Source organism: Maylandia zebra, linkage group LG2 (assembly GCF_041146795.1).
Source record: "Maylandia zebra isolate NMK-2024a linkage group LG2, Mzebra_GT3a, whole genome shotgun sequence".
Taxonomy (NCBI): domain Eukaryota; kingdom Metazoa; phylum Chordata; class Actinopteri; order Cichliformes; family Cichlidae; genus Maylandia; species Maylandia zebra.
In genome coordinates this window covers 24,649,395-24,665,555 of record NC_135168.1, presented here as the reverse complement: position 1 = coordinate 24,665,555, position 16,161 = coordinate 24,649,395, and positions in this window count along the sequence as shown.

Sequence of the window (16,161 nt, the reverse complement as noted above, 5' to 3'; positions counted from 1 at the left end):
ATATTATTGGTAAAACATACTGTATTATATATATTAGTGGTACAAAAGATATTTAATATATAATGTGAGTTTGTATGAATTACTTATTATAGTTGTTACCTTTTTAAAAAGAACAAAGAAAACAAAATGAATATGAAGAAAATACAAAACTGTTCCCTTAAAAGGAAATGTTGGTGAGCAAGTGGGCGAGGTTCGTACTCCACCTTCTGTCTGATTTTGTATGTTTTTGCTGACATCATCATTGGACAAACATCAAAGAGAGGTGGTGTAATTTACCATCCACTATGTAACAGGTAACTCTTACTGCTGTTACAAAGGCAGGATTGTATTCAGAGGAAGAACCTGTAAAACCTGACGCCGTGACTGTGCAGAAAACTGGCACAACCTTTACAAAACCAGAGAAGAAGAGTTCAGAGCCGTGGGCACATGGCCAGGAATTTACTGTCAGTGGGTGCGTGTGTGTGTTGTACTTGAAGGTCTTGAAGATCAGTGAGGGCCATCCGTCTATCTGTTCTTCCATCCACCTATCTATCCATCCAACTGCTCCTCTGGGGGGACACTGAGGGGTCTCCTGTTGGTCAAAAACACTTAAAACACCAAAAGTAGTCCAAGAAATGTCCTGATAGTTTCCAGCAGTGCAAAGCCAGCTCAGAGATCCTCCCGACATCCATCTAATCAGGCTGATGTGTGACAGAGCAGCTCATTTAAATGTCAGCGGGCGGACTGACACAGCTGAGGCAGAATCCACTTAAATGTGTGGTAAGAGCAGCGGTCACAGGGAGGCTCACAGCAGTAGGACCGGTGATATCTGTGAGAGTAACGCCAAGCTGCTGAGAGTGTGCGGCGTTTCAGGCCTGCTGTAAACTGACAGAGGTCGCTTGCTCTAATATGACTGATAAATGATTCAAGGAGCAGATCTATTCTCATCCTCCACCCTGCTCCACCTGGGGGAACACAAAGTCTCCATCATCCTCCATCTTCCCCGCTTTTCTTTTATTCTTCACCTTTTACTCTACCCCCCCCCCCCCCCCCCCCCCCCATCCACAGCTGAGGAGTAACGACAGTGTGTGCATGTGTGTGTGTTGTATTTCTATCATACCGCAGGGAGCAGCGGCTGGTGTCCGTTCTGTTTTGAGACCCTCTGCTATTTACAGAATGTATCATATGAGCACAATCACACACACACACACACACACACACACACACACACACACACACACACACACACACACACAGTGACCTTCACACACATAACTCACACAGTGACACTGAAATTTGCTTCCACTTATTCAGACAAATACACACACACACACACGTGGTGCTTAAACCACAAACAAATGTCAGCAGCATACAGAGCAGCCTCCTATCGGGCTCTGCTCTGTTGGATTTTTATTCGTTACAGAAACAGCAGCTAAAGCTGGCGTCTTCGTGCTCTTGCTGTTTGCTTCTGCAGCTTGTGGGTAAATTGTGGGTTCAGTTGGGTTCTGTGCTCCATGACTGTAGAGTCTTCCTCATGACTGTGTGGATTGCTCTTCTTCCTCTTCTTTAGGGGTCCCCACAGCAGCTCCTCTGCCTCCATCCTATCCCAACATCCTTTTCTGTCACACCACCCCTCTGCATGTCTTCCTTCACTACATCTATGAACCTCCTCTGAGCTGTTCCTCTTCTCCTCCTGCCTGTAGCTCTATCTTCATCCTCCACCCTTCCTCCTCTGCACATGCTCAGACGCCCTCAGCCTCTCTGAGATGTCCCTGTGATGGACTCATGTCTGATCCTGTTCATTCTGCTCACTTCCGACGAACATCGGAACATCTTCAGCTCGGCCTCCACCCACTCCACCATGCCTGCATTCTCTTTTTCGCCACTCTTTGGATGGGTGACCTCAGGTATTTAAACTCATCCACCTTTACTACCTCCACTTGCCTCTCTCTCATTCACACACGTATTCTGTCTTGTTTCTGTTGACTTTCAATATCCTTCTCTCCAGAGCATCCCTCCACCTCTCCTGGGTCTCCTCCACCTCTACATATATTATAGTGTGGAATGGAGAAACATGTGGGTGAGGCTAATTAAAACTATGTTCACTAAAGAAAGACAAAAGACTGACTGTGAATGAGCAGTGGTGCAGCTGTGAGGTGGAGGAGCGAACAGACGTTCTAACCTTTATGTCCAGGTCCTATATGCCCCTCGCCCGAGGGCCAATCACCCCCCTTCACCCATACATCCACCCACAGCCCCTCCTTAATCCTGCCGGGGTTAAAGTAGGCGTTCTGACTTTTTGTTTTTGTCGTCTTCAGCACTGAAGCCTGAGAGTGTGTACATGTTAAACAAGCAGAGCGGGATGCAACCTTTATCCCAAGTTATGAAAACACAGGAGGTGGGGGCTGCTGCATGTGTGTGCACACCACTATCACCCTTACATGCATGTGTGTTTGTTACTGAGAGGACTGGAGGCGTTCTTGTTTTGAATTCCTCCAAACCAACTGTCATAATAGAGCAGTCTGAAAGGAGGAGGCGGAGCTACCATGTGTGTGGGTGAATGTGGTGATCTCTGAGGACAGACAGCATCTTAGCAGCACATCAGATCACTGCTGTGGATGCCCTTGTTGCAGGTGGATGTAGCTGTAATAGAATAATAACCATGCTGGCTGCTGTTTGGACAATTCAGGATATGAGATATTTGTCTGTGAAGTTTCCACCTCTGTGAGAGGAAGGAAGATTGAATTTCCTCTGGAGTGTTCAAAGCACTGGAAAAAGAGAATTAAATAATTCAGCAGCATTTCTAGACTGAAATAGCTGCAGACGTCCACCAAACTGGCTGTGAGCAAAGACACTCCAAATAACACAGAGGCTGTTTCTGGAAGCGTGTGCTTCATTTTTATTAACAAAGATCATTTCTGATGTGTGTGTGTGTGTGTGTGTGTGTGTGTGTGTGTGTGTGTGTGTGTGTGAGAGAGAGAGAGAGAGAGAGAGAGAGAGAGAGAGAGAGAGAGAGAGCGAGAGTGTGAGTGTGCATGTGCTCATATCTGACCCGTCCCAGCGTTCCTGAAACAACACAAGAGCATTTCTATGTTTAAGGACTCACAAACTGAGCGCTTTCTCATATGGGTACATATGAGCCGATGGGTCTGCATGACGATGGCCTCAAATTATTGTTACATATGTAAGAAAAACACAGCGAGAGGCACACGTGTAATTCCACTGGAACCGTTGCAGGGATCTTTGTATTCTATCGTCAGTTCAGCGTCTTGTCTGGTTCCCTGTGTCTGAGTTTCCTGTTTTATTGTGAAGGTCTGTGTCTTATGTGAGTGTGCTCAGTTTACGTTTCCCCTGTCTCGTCAGCTGTGATTTCTCCCAGGTGTGTTCCCCTCCTGTCTCTCATCCCCTGATTACCGGTGTGTGTATTTAAGCCCTGTGTGTTCTCCTGCCTGTTGGATTGTCTGTGTTATGCTGAGTCAGTCTGTGTTTCACGGTGTCCTGGTCGTCGTCTGCATCTCTCTGCCTCTCATTCCTTCTTGTATCATCCCAGGTTTGTTGTTTAGTTTTCCCAGTTCAGGTTTCTTTAGTTTATTGTTCCCCCTCGTTGCCTGTTTTGCCACTTCCCCTCTTTGTAAATAAACTTCACTAGCATTTCATCCACTGCTTGCATCTTGGGTCCTTCTTCCTCCAACTCCACACGGCTCGCCTCGGCAGCCGTGACAGTATGAATATGAATACGCGTGTGCAGCCCATATGAAGAAGTGTGTTTAATGCATCAGCACCTTGACCATCTAAGTTTAAGAAAGTCACTGTTTACTCTGTTCACAAATGGGCCAAAGTCCAAGAGAAGCAGAGTATCTGATTCATTGTTTCAACACCACCGATAAACTGCTCTGTGGTTATCTGTCTAAGGAGACGGCTTGCTTTTAAAGCCGTCCACACAAAGACCAAAGTCAGCTCTTCTGCCCTATTTAGGCAAAAACCGTTAAAGCCTCAAGTCTTCATTTGTCTTTCTTACCATCAAAGTGAATCAGGAGCTGTAATCTGAGTACTGAGTGCACACTAATAACAATCATTTTCATGTTCAGATTTCATTGTGTGGAAAAAAGGCCTGAAATTAGGTCGATGAACGATTGTTCAAACAATCCTCCTTTTTTGGAGGCGGCCCTTGCTGGTTGGATCTGTGTGTTGGGTTCAGGATTGTGCATTGGGTTGGTCAGTGACGAGCAGCTAATACATGACTGTAGTCTGCTTGACTTGCTAAATGAACACATGAACTGTATTCAATTCAATTCAACTTTATTTATATAGCGCCAAATCACAACAAAAGTCACCTCAAGGCGCGTCATGTAACTGGAACTTGTTTCCTTATGTTCATGTTAAATGACATGAAACAAAATCAGTGGGTTTGAAGCTTTCTCTCATTTCCGGGTAAGCAAGCTGCTCCAGAGTGTGGCTGAGCACGCTGGTACTTAACCTCTTTCCTCTGAATTCATCCTGAACTCGTTTTCTTCTGTTTCACAAAGTCCAACTGATCATCATCGGCTGTCTGCAGGGTCATGACAATATTGCCACATGCAGCAGGAATTAACCAAAGCGCCCCAGGGAGTGGGACCCGTGGCCTCCATGTTACACGTAGAATATGCCAGTCATTAATTTGCCCATCAGTATCGTATCACACACGCATATGCATATTAAGTTATCAGAGTGAGCCTCTGAGGGGGTCGTGGCCTCACACCGACCCCATTACAGATGATAGACTCCGCAGCAGTGGAATTACGCGTGATGCAAGCCATGAAAGGTCGCCAAGAGGTCAAAGGAGGTGTTTCATAATGTTTGGAGGGAGGTCGGCGTCTGTGTAACACCTACGGTTCAAAATAAGCCCCGAGCTCAGATAGCTCATACACACTCAGCTTCTCATTTTAGTCACTGTGTCCAGCCCAGCGAGCTGAAAATATCTAAGAAATGCAATAATGATTTACATGGTCACAGCCAAACGAACTGAAACACGCTGAGGTCGACCACACCTGCAATAACCTGCAGCTCAATACAGCTGCCCACAAAAGGATGGACTTTGTGCCGAGGCCTGTGCCACGAAGAAGGATTTGGGCTCATCCAGGTGACACCCGGGTGTTTCTGTACTACAAAGGTGGTTCACTTCTTCCTGGTTTAAATCGCTATGGTAACTTACGCTGCATGCTTTCAGACCTGCTGATTAGAGGTCAAGGCCTGTGAAAACGATGTGCCGGGAGTCCGCTGTTCTCGCCGGCTCTAATAATCCTCGACCTCGCTGTCTGCTATGGAGCTGGCAGGTCACAGATGTCTCCGAAAACGTCGGAGCGCGTTTGGAAATATATGATATCCTGATAAATCGAGCAGATATTTGAAGTTTACACAGCTACATTCTCGCTTGAAAATAACTTTTAAGTTTATTTTATGACCCAGAAAGAGTTTTTAGCCCCGCTCGTCCGCCATTGCCGCATTTGAGTTTTGGACAAAATGCATTCTGGGATATTTAGCTGTACCAAGTCCACACAAGTCACCACCGATGCATGCTCGATAAAACGGGCAGAGTGAGAACACATCCGGGACTTTTTCGTGTTCTCGGCTTGATGCGTACTTCGAATTGGAATAGTACTTGGTCTCCGACTGATGACGTATCACGAGTACACAAGAACGCAAGTACGCACAAGTACGCATATTGAGAAAGGCCCCGATTCTCCACAGCCAACAGTTTTACAGCAGTTTTATTGTTCTGTAAGCATTAACATCTGATCCTCAAACACCTGCACTGTACCTGCCCTTCAACATCAGGCCCATGTGCGCTGGTGTCGGTAACGTGTGCACTGGAACCTGAACACGTTTGAACGTTATGTTCAGCAGGTCCAGGTTCTGTGTACGCCACGTGGATTGTAGCGTCCAAATGTGGAGAAGACGAAGACAATGCTGGGGCCATAGCAGCTTTTGGTCGAGGCAATGTGACGACGAGGGGCCAAAAACAAGGCGTGTCATCACTGGAGGTGAACTCAGCACGCTGGTAGAAGAGCGACTGTTAACTGTCAAACAAGCAGTTTGTCTTCTACAAAGTAACTTTATTTTTGAATGCTCCAATAATCTAAACATCCATGAATTACACCAATCAGAGCTCTCCTCCATGGTCGGGATCACAGCGTCACTCTTCCTCCTCCTCATCCTCTCTGAGCATCGATCCAGAAGAAAATCCTCCGGAGGAAGATGATGTGCTCTTGAGATGACTTTCATACTGCACAATTACAAAGAGGCTTATTACACGCACGCACGCACGCACGCACGCACGCACACACACACAGGCACGCATACATGCTAATGCACAATCACACCATCTCAGGTAGACAGACACACACACACACACAGTCACGTGTATTACCAACACTAATCAATAGCAGCACTAATGGGAACAGCAGGATCAAAGCTGACACACACACACACACACACGCATAGACAAAAAATCCTGACATGTGGAAAGGTTAAGACGAACATACACTTTCAGTTTAACTGCAACTATAAATTGAGTGAGTCATGATCCTGCTGTACTAAAATGCAAATGTTGCACGGAGAGCACACAACCACACACACATGAACACACGCACGCACGCACGCACACAACCAAGTGGAATGCGGCGCTCATGTGGAGCTGGCTGACCTTCGGCCACTGACACTCGTCCTTGAGTCACATGATAGGGACTCTGACTCTGAGTGAGCATGTGTGAAAACTGCAGAGCTGCACATGTATGTGCCCCTACAAGATACTGTCTTCACACAGTGTATGTATGTGAGAGAGATACAGCCCTAACTAGATGCTTTAGCAAAAAGGAAAGTTTGAACTCTAATCTGAAAAGCAGAGATAGTGTCTGTCTCCTGGATCCAAACTGGAAGCTGGTTCCACAGAAGAGGGGCCTGGAAACTGAAGGCTCTGCCTCCCATTCTACTTTTAAAGTAATACCAAGTGTATCACATCTAATACACGAGTATCAGTGAGTATTTGAGAGTATCGGTGAGTATTTGAGAGTATCGGTGAGTATATGAGAGTATTGGTGAGTATTTGAGAGTATCGGTGAGTATTTGAGAGTATCGGTGAGTACATGAGAGTATCGGTGAGTATATGAGAGTATCGGTGAGTATTTGAGAGTATCGGTGAGTATATGAGACCTCTACATCATTGGTGTGACTTTTTCCCACAATTCCTAAATGGCACAAAAATACAGAATGCAGCTGACACTAATATTGGCAGAGTAAAAACGAGAGTGCTGCAGCGATGAGCTATGAGCGTGCTGGATAAAATTCAGGCTCCGCCTCTTTCAGCCTTTCTGTACTCTCCATGTTTGAGGAGGAGCCTGTAATAACCTGTGAAGTCCAGCCATCCTATCACGGCCCGAGTCTGCTGTAATCTCAGAGTGTGCTCGTAGAGCAGCAAAGCTTTTACTTTTGCTGTGTGTGAGGACAAAGGTCAGAGCAGGTGTGACAGTGCAACCATAGCCTTTGTGCAGGTAACGGCCTCACGGTGACACAGCAGAGTGAACGGGGAGCACACCTTCGCTGAATGTGTTTCAGCCTGCAAAGAATCCACAGACGCTTCCTGCAGTCGGTTCAGGATGCAGCTCCGGGATCACCGCAGACCTGCAGACTCCAGAGAACAGAGCGAGCTCACAGCTTCACTTAAAAGTGTTCAGGTCCAAATGTTTACGGACAGCATTGTATGTTTCGCATATGTGTACAATGGCCGTAATCCCAGAACAGTTACTGCAATACTTTAGTTAAACAGCATGAAATAAAGCTGAGGGTCCTCCATCACATCAGGATCTGTATGGAGACAGAACCACGGCTGTAAGCAGGGGTCCGTTCATTTTATTTTAGTCCATTTTATTTCCAGGAAGTTTTTTTCACAGGCTGCAGTTCTCTGTTGGGGCTGAGCCTACTGTGATGCAGGTGAGCTCAGGTGAGCTGCTCTGAGAATGGACCCAGGCTGATCACCTCATTTTATTTCTTTTATGAGATTTTCAGAAATGTCTTATTTTACTTTGGTGTTTTGCCTCTTGGCTGACTAAAAGGAGCTAAAAGGCTCAAATCAAACTAAAATGATCTCAGTCTGGGAGAGAAGAGCATTCTGAGTCATTCTTGTCACTTTTGTGCAAAACAAAATTCACCAAAGAGCAACGACTAAAGCAGAGCGTCCTGTTATGTTGGGACTGAACTTCTGTCCACATCTGTCTGTGATCTCAACTGTGACGAACACATGACGCTGCTGTCCTTCATCTTCTTACAGTAAATGCGTTTGCTCATTCGTGTCCATGGTGAAGTTTGAACCCCAGCCTTGTTTCTCAGAGTGCAGACCCAGCCCGTGATCAAAGGTAAATCATTACAATATTAACTTCCTCATTCACCTCCATGGAATTTACTGGGATTTGATCCAGACACACGTGACTTACCAAGCTCTTTGTCACCTTCAGTATACATGGGTGAACCGCCGCAGCACAGAGAGCAAATATTCCCCCAACAGGGGCAACAAAGACAGGTCGAGGCGGAGGGTTTGGGTCAAGTATCTCCACAAACACTGTTAAAGACTGTTAAACACCGAGCTGATCAAAAACAGACGAGGGAAACATTTAGAAAAAATGTTTCCTCTCAACCAGTCAGACGGCTCCTCTGGACCCTGGCTTTCTGCTGTGACTGTGGGAGTGAGAGTAGAGATGTAAAATATTCCAGTGTATTCAGTGACTGAACGTGTTTCAGAGTAAATGACTGAGAGATTCAGGCTTCACATCATCACAGACCAGGATGTGTTCAGGCACCAGCTTCATGCTCTCTGGTCCACCATTGTACGCCACCTATATGTTAGTTATTATATTCAAGCTCAGCCTAATACATGTGTTTGGAAAACATGGGTCAGTGGGCGTCTGTCCATCTGCGAGGGTCCCTCCCTCTGCCAGAGTCACCTCACCCAGGTCCAGGAGGTGTCCTGCTCAGAGGCTGAAGCACTGCTCCTGGATCAGCCAGCTCCTCACTCAGCACGAGCCCTCAGAAGATTTCCACCGCTCGATCTCATTTTGTGGGTCACATGACCTGACGCCGACTTTATATTCCTGAAGCTGCTCTCAGCTCCTAATCATCAAGGAGCGATACAGTTCCTCAAGCTGTACCAGAACATGTGCAGGGTCCTTTGCAGAGCAGGGATTATGGGGACATGATGACAGCAGAGCAAATAGCGCCTGAGGGCTGACGGTGTTCCTGCTGCGATGGAGCCATGCCAGCAAGTGAGGATGATCAAACTGTTTCTGTGCTCTGCAAACACATCGTTCATGTCTGACTAATTATCACAGATGTTTATCAAACTGTCGGGAAGTATAAAAGATTTCAGAAGCTTATTCTGTTCCTGTTATTCACTCTCTGTGCTCCTGCAGCACTTCTATTTCTCTCTCAGCTTCATTTTGGTGGACAGAAATAATCCCAGAGTCACGTGGAGAGAGAGGCAGAGTATCACTGCACTAACACACACACATATAAAAGAGATTGTCAGCATGTGTGTTCAAAGACAGTGTGACACAGAAATGAACTGAGAGGGTGAGAGAGGCAGATGACAAGTGAGAGAGAGTTGGAGGGGGTAACAAACACGCACATACACATACTGGTTTCCAGCTGTTGTGGGGACCAACATTTTAATCATCACTTGTAGGGACTCTCAAGGCATTTATTTGGACTCTCCATCACAACCTGTAAACAAACAGATCCATATGTTACTATAAACTAGAGATGAACCGATCCGATATTACGTATCGGTATTGGTCCGATACTGACCTAAATTACTGGATCGGATATCGGAGAAAAATAAAAAATGTAATCCGATCCATTAAATATCACGAAAGCACCTCACAAAACTTGCAACACGCCGTAACTCGCCTCAGAACGTTAGCACGTCGGAGCAGTATGCATCATGTGATAGAGCGGCTGTGGCATGCGGGACCTGTCAGTGGTCTGGATAGCATTTGGAGCTTCGCTAGCAACCCGGCATTTCATCTCCGACAAAGTTATCCCCGAGAGAAGTAAAAAAAGTGTGTAAGTCCATCTCTGAATGTTTGTAAAGCATTCCTGCGTTAAGCTTAACAAGCGACTGCCTCTTCTTGCTGCTACTTCAATCATGAAACTGGTTAATGATCAGCTGATCGGCTTTTCTGTCGCGAGTCCGTCTCTCTGGTTTGTTTTTGGCCCACTTTGCACCAGAAAGAGGAAACCAGCGGCTGAACAACAGCAGCACGTTTAAGCTTGATCAGCTGTTGTTAGAATTTATTTAATATTACTTTCTACTCGAGGATCTTTTTCTACATAGCTGACGCTGGTAACTGTGCAGGGGCGGATCTAGCAAAGTTTAGCCAGGGGGGCCGATAGGGCATGAACAGGGAAAAGGGGGCACAAAGACATACTTTTCTTTCTTATTCTCATTTAAAATGTCTAGCTTTTAATAAATAATTATCTGACACCCAAAGTTTTAATTTGATGTAAAATGAATAGAAGTCAATTACTGTATATAGTGACTATTAAGTCTAATATATATACCCTAGTAAGCTATAGTACTTTTTCCTTTGGGAAGGTACCATCTGTGCAGTCTGCAATTTTGTTGAAGAAAGATGTTGAATCTATTTAATATTTCTTGAAAAATAATTGATTTCTGTGCATTTTTTTTCACACTGCATCAAATTAAGGTTGATTACGTCGATTAAGCATCATGAGGTGGAGCGTGAGGGGTGGTTCCCTATTTTTTATTTATTTATTTTTGTTGTTGCTGGGAGTTGGAACCCTATTAGTTAGGTTGCTTAATATTTACACTAAGTACTCTTTAAAATACCAGAATAGGGAGGATGGTGTAGGTTTAAGTTTATTAGATTGATCAGTATTGCTGAACTATGAAATATTTTTTTTTGCATACAGGTATAACAGAATAGCTTTAGTGTAGTTGTTGTTTTAAACTTGAGTATGAACTTATACAAAATGTAGCAAGATATTTAAAAAAACAGTTTTGTTGATTAAAAAACACTATATCGGATTCATATCGGTATCGGCAGATATCCAAATTTATGATATCGGTATCGGTATCGGACATAAAAAAGTGGTATCGTGCCATCTCTACTATAAACTAGGATGTTTGACTACGTCATGAGAGATGTGAGCTCATTTTCACTTTGATGTCAGCAACATGTCTCTAAAAGTTTGCAAAATGGTGAACAAGAGGCTGGCAAAGTACTAAAAACAAAGAGTTGGCAGCTACTCAGGTGACCTGTCAGCAGGTCGGTCACATGATCAGGGATAAAAACAGCATCTTAGAGAGGCAGAGCCTGAAAAAACCTGTGGAGCAGCTTCAGAATAGTGTTCCTTACTGTGAATCATCTACAGAACATCATACCATCAACATACTCAGAGAAGCTGGAGGATTCTCTGTACGCAGGCTGGCAACTGTGACCTTCAGCAGCGCTCTGCATTAACAACACGAGTGCACTGGTCATGAACACTTCCACTTCCACAATGCAGGTTACAGCTCCATCATGATGACGCCACGTGTGGCCACAATGGAGAAATGTGCTCCTTTAAAACTGATCTGAGGTCGGACCTGTGCAAACACGGACCGCGTGAAGAGGAGAGGGAGCGTCCGGCTCGTTATCAGCGCTCAGGTCAAAGCCTGATCAGCCTGGGGGGGCATCAATCCTTCTGGAGCTGGAAGCAGGCACATCTGGAAAGTCTCCATCAGTGCTGAAAGGTGTGAACAGGTTTTAGAGAAACATCTGCTCCATCCAGATGTGTTTTTCAGGAAGGCCTTTATATTTGAGCAGGACAACGCTAAAGCATAGACTGCATCTTTTCCAGCAGCACAGCTTCACTGTGTTTTCACACTATGCTCCTTCTGATGAAGTCCTCTGCATTTATACCATTACCTGTTTGCTCACTCACCTGTAAATACTTTGTCATTCTATTTGAATTTAAAGTGATACTAATAAGTAATTAAGTAATGACTACTTTCACTGCTGTACTCTTAAATATTTGAGATTTAAACAACTCTCTATCTCCTACAGAGAAACACTAGAAAAAGGAGAAACACAAATATCATAATATATCAACTGGAAATCATGGTGTAATACTAAAGTGTCATTACAGGTTACAGCTCAGGTTTAGAGTTCATAGTAATAAAAAATATCACCACGTTTAAATCTAGTGAATGATTTACAGCCACACCCAGATTTATCATATCACAGGATAATTTTAATGTTGAAGAAATATTTTAAACATTTCTATTACTGTGCGGCGGCTCTTTATTTGTGTTATGAGGTACAGTATGTTTTTACAGAGCACCACAAGGGACATTGGAGGAAAAAAAATGAAGATGAACTTTTGCGAGATCTCGCAAAAGTAACTCGGGAGCTATGTCCCAATTCCTAGGAGGCATCCTTCACAGGCCGCATTTGAAGGCCGATTACATCACAGCCAGGCGATGAAGGCTGTCCAAATTCTAAGGCTGCTTCAAATGCGGTCGACAAATGCGTCCTTCATTTCCCCAAATTTGAAGGATGGGTTGAGAGTATCTTTCATGGCCCAACCTATCCTAGAATTCACAGCGCAGCCCAGCCAATTCCAGTTTCCAACAATGGCAGCTGCTGCATAGTTTTAATATTACTCTTTCTGGGTCACAAAATAAATTTTTAAGATACTTTCAGGCGAAAATGTAGGTGTGGAAAATTCAAATGTCTGCTCGATTATCAAGACATCACATAATTGCAAAAGTGCTCCGATGTTTTCGGAGACATCTGTTACCTACCAGCTCGATAGCTTGCCAGGGGTTCAAGGCTCACCAGAGCTGACGAGAACAGCCGACTCCCAGCAAATCGTTTTCAAACACCCCGCGATCTTTCACTACTCAGATTATGATATATAAGTCACTTAGACAACTTAAAAATGTTATTGTTTGGCTTTTTTCAGTGTTTTATTTGTTCCTGAGTAAATCAGTTTGACTGAGATTAAAGTTATAGTTTTCACACAGCTGAATAAATGTCAAACAGAAACTGATTAAACAGAAGTGTGAGATGGTAGAGAATTTACTCCATTGTCCTGTTATATTTTAGATAACAAGGAGCAAAGGAGCAGATGGCTGAGTTTATTGACGTCCACCGAGACAGCTGTTAATGCAAATCTGAAGGTTCAACCGTTCCCTATTTCACAGCCTCGCACTTCCGGCCTTCTCAGTCTTTGGAGGAAGGACGTAGCTGGGATCTCGCTCCTGAGTTACTTTTGCAAAAGAAACTCGGGATCTCGGAAAAGTTTTGCAGGATCTCGCAAAAGTTTATCTTCATTTTTTTTTCTCCCGTCCCTTGCGGGGCCCCGTATTTTTTAACCCAGTTATAAAAAAATAAATAAATAAAGCAGGATTTGGACATTTTTTATGAACATATCAAGGTCATGACTGCCAACAGAAACCTGCTTGACCTCAGGCTAATGTCCAGTTAATTCTAACCTCAACATTACAGCAAGGCTCTGTGCTTGGCCCAATGTTATTCTCATTATATATGCTCCCCCTAGGCTTAATCTTTGAAAAATATAACATTTCTTATCACCTCTATGCCGATGATATATAAATATATTTTCAATTAGATGATGACGACATTGCTCCTTCGTTGCACGGCTTCCTCGAGTGCATGAGAGAAGTCAGAGAATGGCTTTCAGGCAATTCCCTTATCCTGAATGAAAAGAAAACGGAAATTGTGGTGTTTGGCAACCATATACCTTTGGTTCCTTTGCCACATCTCTCTCTGACTCAGTTAGTGACCTAGGGGTCCTGCTGGATAGCTCTTTCAAATTTAACAAACAAGTGTCCTCAGTAATCAAATCTTTTGCCAACTGCGCCTTATTGCTAAGGCTAAGCACTATGTCCCTCATAAAGATCTTGAAAAGCTCATTCATGCTTTTGTGACTTCTATATTGGATTACTGTAATTCTCTCTACTTTGGTCTTCACTCCGCTCTCCTTCATAGACTCCAGCTTGTCCAAAATGCTGCGGCTCGCCTCCTGACTGGCACTAGAAAGCATGCCTCTATCACCCCTGTTCTTATTGATTTGCATTGGTTACCCATAAAATATCGCATTGAATTTAAAATATTGTTGCTCACCTTTAAAATTATTAATAATTTAGCTGGTCTATATGTCCCTGGGCTAGCCCTCAGGTCTTCAGCCCAATTACTCTTGACTCAGCCTAGATCTAGACTTAAATCTAGGGGTGCCTTTTGCCTTATTCTCTTTTATTGCTGTATAATTAGTGCCCTCAACCTGATGACACATGTGGTAATTTGTTAATAGTCTTTTATTTAATCATGTCTTAATTTTCCTGTTTTTATTGTAAAGGAATTTGGTGTACGGCTGTTTTTTTTAAACGTGCTATACAAATAAAGTTGTATTGTATTGTAGGTTAGCTTAAGAATGTTTTAAGCTAACCTAGCTGTACACTGTTTACCTGGCCTGATATAATTTATCCGTGTAGCAGCGTGGGTATAAACATTACTTTGTAACCCATGCAGCTCTGTTGAGATCATTTTGTTTCACAGACACACTGGACTCCCCCTAAACACTTGGAAACACTAGTGAAGCATTTCAGGGTTCTACACAGGCTCTTTAGCGATTTAGAACCAACTAGCTATCCTGCTAACCAGTTAAGCTCTTTTTTCTTAATGTAAGGGATGATCGCTAGTCCGAATCAAATCACCAAAAGAAAATGTTACCCTGTGTTTGCTCCTCTGCACAAATGATTAGCTCATTAGCTGCAGTGTCCTGTTGATGTTCTTCTTGTCCTTTTAACAGTAAATGTGAAAATCCCAAGTCTCAGTGAGGAACCCTGAGTGCGGTACCATTCAGAAACTATAAGGGGGCAGCACTGAGCATTCCTCACACAAATGCACACAGATAAAACAATGTGTGCTATGAGCCAATGCTAAAAAACATAGTAGTTTCCTTTGTGGGGACACTGCTTTTTGGTCCGTGCTGGCAGAGGTCCCTGTGATGTGACCGTGTAAACACTCTTTGTCCCCACAACATCATGGTTACCAGAACACACACAAACCCTCTGCTAACCAATAGAGCAGCTGTTGTTGGACAGACACCAAAACATCAGATTAATGTGACAGAGGGGGAGGAAAGACTGAAGGAGGAGAGAACGAGTAAGAGAGAGGAATTGCAAGCAAGGAGGAGAGAGGGAGGTGAGAAAAGAGGAGATGAGGAGGTGATGGGAAACAGTGGGATGAGTCATCTTTGAAGAGCCAGAACATAAAAAGAGAGAATAAAGACACAGCTTACACATTTAAGCATCTTCATGGTGAAACAGCAGCCGGAGGAAAAATATAAATGTTCAGGTGTAGCTGCCGATACCACAGACTCACAAACAGAGCCCATCAGACACGTTTATTAGCTCAGTGTTGAAGCAGTTTCCTGTTATGTGTCTGAAATGAAAGAGTGGGTGTGTTTGTATGTACGACTATAAAAGAAGCTGAGGTTAGATGAGAGTAGCACAGTGAGAGTGGATGCACTTCAGAGTGAGTCAGTGCAGCCATGCGAATGTTAATGCAAGGCTGTTTGTCTTCAGCAGGGAGACTGCACTGCTGCCGGCCGGCATCCTTCTTTATGTTACAGTGCCATCACCCCAGATTATTACAGGATTAAAATATAATTTATGTCCCATGCTCAAAGTTTCTGACATGAGGTCAGTGCTAATCCCTGTGAACCTAAAGCTCAGGCCGTCTGGGATTTTCAAGAGGGAATTAGGCTCCACCTACCTGCTTTTCAAACCTTCTGTTTCAGAGGCTAAACGAATCAGAAGTGGAAGAAAGAACTCATCTGAAGCAGAAGAATCAAAGGAAAGCTCTAAGAGCTGCTCCTTGTTTGGCCTCTGTCCCAGATTATTCATAGTCATCAACTGGATTTAGGTTTATAAATTGCTAACCAGCTGTGTAATTTATTAACCTTTATTTAACCAGAAAGTGAAGCTCCAGAGCTTAAGAATCTCTTTGGTGAGGCTTTCCTGGGCACAGAGAGGCTGGGAGGAAGAAAGCTCAATAGAAAACACAAAAGACCCAGAGCTGCCCGGGTTCAAGCCCACAACCCTCTAACTGCCCGTGAGTCACA